Below are 9029 nucleotides of genomic sequence, written 5' to 3'. Positions count from 1 at the left end.
CGTCCAGATAACGCTCCAATTGCCCCCAATTCCCTCGCCGCCTTCCCATCCGGATAACTCTCCGATTCCCCACCCAGTCCCCACCTCCTTTCCCATCCGGATGGCACTCCAGTACCCGCTCCCCCACCTTCTCCCCAAGACCCTGTGCAGTCTAAACCAGGACGTGGCCGCGTTTAGTTGGGTATTTTTATTTGAAGTGAGTGTGCTTGTCCAGGTCGGTTAAGAGGGCCAGTGTTAACCCCCCCCCCCCGCCCCCCGACTCTGGTCTGGGCGTTGGCCAAGCGGACGGTGGGAGGGGTGTGGAGTTTGTCGAACTTGGCGAGCGGAGGTCAACGTGCGCGGGTCTCTGTTGTGGCGGTTATTGAAAGCAGCGCGTTTTGTCTCGCTCTTTATCTCTCGCCCCGTCGCCCGTGAACGGGTTTCTGGAACAAGGGGGGAGTAGTTCTGAATAAAAGCGAAGATAACCAAAAGCCGTTTGCTGCAGGGTTGTGGTTTGTGGTGCGGTCGGGACATTCACGGCACGGTGCTCCGAGTGACCGAGGGGAGACCGGGGAACTGTGCACGGTGCTCCGAGTGCAGGTCTGACCGAGGGGAGACCGGGGAACTGTGCACAGTGCTCCGAGTGTGGGGTCTGACCAGGGAACTGTGCACGGTGCTCCGAGTGCAGGTCTGACCGAGGGGAGACCGGGGAACTGTGCACGGTGCTCCGAGTGTGGGTCTGACCGAGAGGGATGCGGAGACTGGGGAACTGTGCCCGGTGCTCCGAGTGCGATCTAACCGAGGGGGATGTGGAGACTGGGGAGCGGTGTACGTGAGACATTTGGGTTGGAAACTGACCATCTAAGATGATGATTTAAGTGACAATATTTAAAATGGCAGTCCAGTTAACACTACAAAGTGTACTCATTACTGGGGTCTGACTGAAAATTGCTTTCAGTAAAGACTTCTCTGCCTGCTCCCATGCTATCTTGCCCTGACTGGTCTGGACAAACTCCACCCAAGTTTCACTATTTATACTGGATGACGTGCGGCTCCCTGAACATCACAACCGGGCTGCTCCAGGTCCCTTCATCTTGACAGAGCAGTGGCTGTTCTCTGCTGCTGCTGCTTGGCCTCCCTGTCCTCTCCTGTGAAAGGTAAATTCTGCAGATGTGAAATGAAAGCTGCGATCGCTGGGGAATCCAGTCAGGTTTGGCAGCACCTGTGGAAAAAGATGCAGAGTTGATGTTTCAAATCCGATCTGCCTCCTCCTGAATTAGACGGAGCTGGAATTCTTTTACACTGCTGATCGAGTTGGTGGCGGTGGGGATGAGTGAGTACAACAGATTGCAGCGAAGCCTGGAGCAGAAGACACCGGGCGTGCCAATGATGGTAAAAGGAGTGATTGAGATGTCCAATAGGTGTGAATGACTGATGTGGAAAAATAGTTGTTTTAAACAAAAAAACCATTAGATTGCACTCTGGTTTCTAACTCAATGTCACATCAGGGAGGTCATAATGTACAGAGGAAACTTGGGGTTCAAGTCCCTAGCTCCCTGAAAATAGTGATGCAAGTAGATAGGGTGGGAAAGGAGGACTAGGGCATGCATGTCTTTATTGGTCGAGGCATTGAGTCAGGATGTTCTGTTGCATCTTCATAAGACTTTGGTTAGGCTGCACTTGGAGTATTGCGTGGAGGCTTTGGAGAGGATGCCGAGGAGGTTTACCAGGATGCTGCCTGGATTAGAGGGTGTGAGCTATAAGGAGAGGCCAGAAAAACTGGGGTTGTGTTTCTCTGTAGCTGTAGAGGATGAAGGGAGACTTTACAAAGTCTATGAAATTATGAGAGGCGTACGTAGGGTTGAACAGTTATATCTTTTTCCCAAAGTTGCAATGTCTAATATTATGGTGGGTCCACTTAAGGTGAGAGTTGCAAAGTCCAAAAGCGATGTGAGGGGCAAATGTTTTACATATCGTGGTAGGTCTCTGGAAGGTACTGTCCGGGGTGATGGTGCAGCCAGATACAATAGGGGCGTTTAAGTAACTTTCAGACAAGCACATGAATGTGCAAGGAATTGGACCAAGGGCATGCAGAAGGGTTTAGTTTAATTTAGGCATGTTCGGCACAACATTGTGGGCTAAAGGGGCCTCTTCCTGTGCTATGCTAATGTTACATTTCAGTTGCTTGATACCATAATCTTTTGCTATAAATTCTGAGTCCACAACCACCTGACGAAGGAGCAGCGCTCCGAAAACTAGTGCTTCCGAATAAATCTGTTGGACGATAACCTGGTGTTGTGATTTTTTTTAACTTTGTCCACTCCAGTCCATCATCAGTGCTATTCTATGCTCTGTGTCTAGTGGGAAAATAGTGAGGGCAAGGCTGTTTATCGAAAGGGCCGGGCACCGGGCAGTCATTCCTGCGGGGGAGCTCTGCAAAGCGGTCACCCAGTGTGTGTTTGATGTCACTGAACATGGAGGAGATGGCATTGCAAGCAGGCAATGCAGATCGAATGATGTACAAGTGAAAGGCTGCTTCACTTGGAGGGTGTGTCTGGGACCTTGGCGAGTGAGCAAATGTTGCACTTTCTGGAATTATTACGGTCACATCCTAAGAGACAGTGCAAAGTATTATTTTGTGTGCTATCCTAGCAGCTCATACCTTACGTGAGTACACCAGGGTGATGGGACAGTGCACAGAACATAGTGTTACAGCTACAGAGAAGGAACAGAGAAAGATCAACTCTAATACATGAGAGGTCTGTTCATAAGTCTGACAACAGCGGGGAAGACGTTGTCCTTGAATTAAATGGTCCAGGGTTTCAAACGTGTGTACCTTCTGCCTGATGGAAGAGGGTGGAAGTCTGTATCACCATGATGGGAGGGGGTCTTAGATTATGTTGGCTGCGTTCACACCTCTCTAGTTTCTCGCTGTCTCGGGCAGAGCAGTTGCTGCGTTGTGCTGTATCTGGAATAGGATGCGTTCTATAATGCATCACATAAAAATTGGTCAGAGCCATTCTGGACATGTTGAATTGCTTTAGCCTGCTCGCGACACTGAGGGGTGTGAGGAAGCTTCGGGAGAGATGGGAGGATTTGAACAGTCAGGGATGGAACGGTCCCTGCACAATGCTGGCAGGGGAGGGGAGATCTGTTTTACTGGGGGAGCGGGACTCGAATCAGAGACACGAGGGTGGAAGGTGACATCGCTGGAACTGATGAGAGACTGGGGAATGGAATGGAGGGCTCATCGGATCTGGGAAGGTGGAGTCAATTTAACTGTCGGGGGGAGTGGGTGTGTTAGTGAGCATCCTACTGGATATTTGTTGTGGGAACAGATTACCTCCAGAAACAGGAAAACATCTCGACTGAGTAGAGTAGAGATGGAATCCCTCTTCAGGGTGGGACAAGGAAGCAGCCCCCTGGGATCGTTGCCACAACAAGGAGAGACTCCCTTCAGGCTATCGCGTCAACAAACATCTATGTGTTCTCATCGCATTTAGTCATAGAGATGTACAGCATGGAAACAGACCCTTCGATCCAACCCGTCCACGCTGACCAGATATTCCAACCCAATCTAGTCCCACCTGCCAGCACCCAGCCCATATCCCTCCAAACCCATCCTATTCATATACCCATCCAAATGCCTCTTAAATGTTGCAATTATACCAGCCCCCACCACATCCTCTGGCAGCTCATTCCATACACGTACCACCCTCTGCATGAAAACGTTGCCCCTTAGGTCTCTTTTATATCTTTCCCCTCTCACCCTAAACCCTATGCCCTCTAGTTCTGGACTCCTCCACCCCAGGGAAAAGACTTTGCCTATATATCCTATCCCTGGGGTGGTGGAGTCCAGAACTAGAGGGCATAGCTTTAGGGTGAGGGGAGAAAGATATAAAAGAGACCTAACTCCGAGGGTAATACATGTATGAAATGAGCTCCCAGAGGATGGAGGCTGGTACAATTGCAATATTTAAAAGGTATCTGGATGGGTATATGAATAGGAAGGGTTTGGAGGGATATGGGCCAGGTGCTGGCAGGTGGGACTATATTGAGTTGGGATATCTGGTCTGCATGGACAGGTTGGGCTGAAGGGTCTGTTTGCATTCTGTATGACTCTATAACATTTGTTTGTGACACAAATAGCTGAAGCTATGTTGCCATGGTACACAACAAATTCGAACTTAGCCAATCAGATTAAATTATGCCCCAAGATACCAAAATCCAATCGAATTTGAATTTTAATGTTTGGATGACATCAAACCAACGAGACGGTCTGATGTTTTGGGGTAAATAAAATCAGGCATTTTGAACAGTTAGCCAGAACAGCAAAGAGCATCAATGAAAATACAGCCTGCAGAGCCTCTGTCTGAAAGGTATCTTTTCATATAAAATTTGTGAAGCAGCAGACCCAAGAAAGTACAGACAAAGAAATCAAGTGAACACCGACAACTGGCTGCTTTTGACATTTGACTTTTTTTTTTGTAAACTTAATCTGGGGGTTATTGGATCAGTATATTGTTGTAGAGTGGGAGATAGATAAATTGATCAGACAAAGGAGGATAGTTGTTTAATGTTGTTGTGGTTCTCGGAGTTAAAGAATAAATTGTCAATGTTTTTCTTTTACATTGAAGGATATTGGTAGTTCTTGGTCAATCGGACTTTAACAGATTACAAGGCGAGGTGAGCTTTTCTGTGGGTCTGGGTCAAATTAGCAGAAGGGTTTACCCTGTGTTTTAATGAGGTAACATTACCAGTGAGCCTCCTGTGAAGCATTGGGGTTCTGTCCTGCTTGCTACCTGTATGCCTGGGGTTGGTGGTGTTTTTGGTGGAGTCTGGGTTTTGTTGCTGGTTCTGTTTCTCAGTGGTTGGGATAAGGGGGTCCAACTCTACACGTTGGTAACGGAGTTCCACGTTGAGTGTCAGGTTTCCAGAAATTCCCGTGCTTGTTTCTGGTTGGCCTGTCCCAGGATGGATATGTCGTCCCAGTCGAATTGGTGTCCTTCATTGTCCATGTGTGTGGAGCTGAAAATGTGTTGCTGGAAATGCGCAGCAGGTCAGGCAGCATCCAGGGAACAGGAGAATCGACGTTTCGGGCATAAGCCCTTCTTCATGTGTATGGATACTAATGATAGCTGGTCATGTCTCTTGGTGACTAGTTGGTGTTCATGTACCCTGGTAGCTAATCTCCTTCCTGTTTGACCCATGTAATCCTTTTGGCAGTCTTTAGATTAGATTCCCTTCAGCCCAACCAGTCCACACCGACCTTCTGAAGAGTAACCCACCCAGACCCATTTCCCTCTGACTAATGCACCTAACGCTACAGGCAATTTAGCAATGGCCAATTCACTTGACCTGCACATCTTCGGAATGTGGGGGGAAACCGGAGCACCCGGAGGAAACCCACGCAGACACGGGGATAATGTGCAAACTCCACCCAGACAGTCGGCCGAGGCTGAAAATCAAACCTGGGACCCTGGCACTGTGAGGCAGCCGTGCTACCCACTGAGCCACCGTGCCCTCCCCCCCACTGACATGGTGTTTTGTAAATAATATTTATCCCGTTGGTTGTGGATGTGGGATTCTTTTATGTTTGTTAGTAGCTGTCATATTGTGGTAGTTGGTATGCGGGCTGTCATGATACCCAAGGATTGCAGGAATCTGCTGGTCATTTCTGATCTGTCCATAATGTACGGCAGGGTGGTCAGCGTGTCTGGGTGTGCTGTGTCTTCCTGTTGTGGTCTATCGTGTAGGTATCGTCGGACTATCGTTTTTAGGTGCCCTTTGTTTCTGAAGATGCTGTGTAGATGTTCCTCTGCTGCTCTGCATAGTTCCTGCCTGCTGGCAGTATGTTGTGGCTCACCTGAATAATGTTCTGATGCAGCTCCATGGTTCTCTGTTGTTGTTGAGCACTTGGTCTGAGCGGATGGTCTACCTGTAAACATTTGGTGTAGAGCTCCCCAATGGCCTTGCGCTCACCTGTTCCATCCAGGAAGTGGATTTGATTGTTATTCCCTTTCTGCATTGATGAATTTTATGCAGGTAAAGGTGTTGTTTCTGGGTTTCCTCTAGCTGTGCGCGTTTGGTACTGACAAAGGTGTAATCTACACAGTGGATCAACAGTTTAGACTGGATAGTGGGCAGTGCTGTCCATTCTCGTCTTAGCATGACCACAGCTACTATTAGTCCTGATATCCGTGATGCCATGGGTATCCCATTGGTTTATCTGTATCCCCGGCCAGTGAAGGTGAAGTGGGTTGTGAGGCCAGGATCTAGTAGTTTGAGGGTACTTTCTTTGCTGATGGTATTGGTGTCGTAGAGACCTTGTGTGAACACTCCCAGCTCCCCCCTCTCTGGCTGGGATAAATGGAGAGAGGGCAGTTGAGGCTGGGAAAGTGTGGTTGATGGGGTGTGCGTAGTCCACTCCCTCGATCAGAGTGCATATTCCGTTGTTGGCACTGCCCTCTCCCTCTGTGTCCACGTCTCTCTCTCTCTGTCAGAGCGCATGCTTCAGAATTCACTCACTCACACATGGGAGCAAGGGGGCTGAACCATTTAGCCCCCTCACGTCCAGATAACACACCGATTTTTCCCCCAACCCCACTCCCCTGCCTTCTCCCCGTGAACCTGCACCATCATTCTGACCATCAGGAGTCGTTGTAGTGTGCTGACCCCTTGACTGTCAATTGTTGTTGAGAACAGAGAGGGTAGGTGGGTCAGAGAGAAAGGTCAGTGACAGACAGAGCTCCGAGAGAGATAGAACAAGTGATGTGAGACTGACTATCTTTGCCCCCGCAGGCAGGATTTGACCAAGTTGGCATCAAGGAATTAATGGATATCGGGGAGTAACCCTCTGCTGTTGGAATCATACCTGGCATACAGGAAGGTGGTTGTGGCTGTTGGAGGTCAGTCATCTCAGTTCCAGGACATCCCTGCAGGAGTTCCTCAGGGGAGTGTCCTAGGCCCAACCATCTTCAGCTGCTTCATCAATGACCTTCCCTCCATTGTAAGGTCAAACGTGGGGTGTCCACTGATGGTTACCACAAAGTTCAGCTCCATTCGCCACTCCCACAGGTACAGAAGCAGTTACAGACAATCTAACCATTGCCTTTTGATGTTCAATGGTGTTACCATCATTGACCCCCCCCACCCACCTACAGCCACTATCAACATCCCGGGGACTGCCATTGAGAGAGAATCTAACCACCACCACCCCCAGACATTCAATGTTGTTACCATCAGGAGTCTCCCCACTATCAATATCCTGGGGGCTACCATTGACCAGCCATATCAATACAGTGGCTACAAGATCAGATCATAGGCTGGGAATACTGAAGCAAGTAACTCACCTCCTGACTCCACCCAAAGCCTCTCCCACCATCTACAAGGCACAAGTCAGGAGTGTGAGGGAATACTCCCCATTTGCCTGGACGGGAGGCCAGCTCCAACAAAACTCTAGAAGCTCGACATCATCCAGGACAAAGCAGCCCACGATTGATTGCCCCCCCCCCCATCCACTGATATCCACTCTCCCCACCGGTGACATTCAGTAGTAGCAGGGTGTACCATCCACAAGATGCACTGCAGGAAGTCACCAAAAGATCCAAACCCATCTAGAAGGACAAGGGCAGCAGATACATGGGGAGATGACCCCCTGCATGTTTCCTTCTGAGCCACTCACCATTCGGAATTGGATTGATATCAGAGAGAGAGACACACACAGTCAGCAGAAACTGCTCCCTCTAATGACACAGTTTATTGCAGCTCTTTAATCAGGCAGTGAACAAAACTGAGACATCGATATAGTTTCCACATTAGCCTGAGGGAAAAAAAAACCCATCAATTCACAATCACTTCTAAATGAAATACAATTCTAATGAATGGGCAGATACATAAACAAATCCGTCTCCATCAAGTACTCCCAGCACAGGGACTGCACTGAGTTAGGTACAGCTCCCAGCACAGGGACTGCACTGAGTTAGGTACAGAGGAAAGTTCCCTCTACGCCATTCCCCCCATCAAACACTCCCAGCACAGGGACTGCACTGAGTTAGGTACAGCCCGGTACAAATGAAGTTTATTATTGTATCAGTTGTAAGAGTGTCCTGGACACTAAGTTAAGTAACAGAGAATGTTGTTGACCACAGTTCACCTCGTACACAATGCAATGGGTCACTATCTGATGGGGTCTGTCACTCAGCAACATGTAAAGCCCCTTTCCCACCGGCACTTCACTTCAGCTGGTGTCCTTGCTGGGAATCAGATTCCTGGACTGTCAACTGAGTGGGCCATGTAATGCTCCATTTCTGATCAGAACATTGGGAGACATAGAGCATCGAAAATCCGGAATGCTCACAGGCACATTCTGTCAGTCTGTCCCCCAGACACTCTCCATCTGTCTCCAATCTCTCTCTGCCAATTCCCAGTCTCTCTCTCTTTCCCTGTCCCCAATCTCTCTCTTTCCCTGCCCCCAATCTCTCTCTCGCTCTCTCTGCCAATTCCCAGTCTCTCTCTCTTTCCCTGTCCCCAATCTCTCTCTTTCCCTGCCCCCAATCTCTCTCTCGCTCTCTCTGCCAATTCCCAGTCTCTCTCTCTTTCCCTGTCCCCAATCTCTCTCTTTCCCTGCCCCCAATCTCTCTCTCGCTCTCTCTGCCAATTCCCAGTCTCTCTCTCTTTCCCTGTCCCCAATCTCTCTCTTTCCCTGCCCCCAATCTCTCTCTCGCTCTCTCTGCCAATTCCCAGTCTCTCTCTCTTTCCCTGTCCCCAATCTCTCTCTTTCCCTGCCCCCAATCTCTCTCTCGCTCTCTCTGCCAATTCCCAGTCTCTCTCTCTTTCCCTGTCCCCAATCTCTCTCTCTCCCTGCCCCCAATCTCTCTCTCGCTCTCTCTGCCAATTCCCAGTCTCTCTCTCTTTCCCTGTCCCCAATCTCTCTCTCTCTGCCAATTCCCAGTCTCTCTCTCCCTGTCCCCATTCTCTCTGTCTGTCCCGAGTGTCTCTGCCAATTCCCAGTCTCTCTCTCTCCCTGTCCCCATTCTCTCTGTCTGTCC

The sequence above is a fragment of the Chiloscyllium plagiosum genome, unplaced genomic scaffold (assembly GCF_004010195.1).
Source record: "Chiloscyllium plagiosum isolate BGI_BamShark_2017 unplaced genomic scaffold, ASM401019v2 scaf_6298, whole genome shotgun sequence".
NCBI classification, from domain to species: domain Eukaryota; kingdom Metazoa; phylum Chordata; class Chondrichthyes; order Orectolobiformes; family Hemiscylliidae; genus Chiloscyllium; species Chiloscyllium plagiosum.
This window is presented reverse-complemented; position numbering follows the sequence as displayed.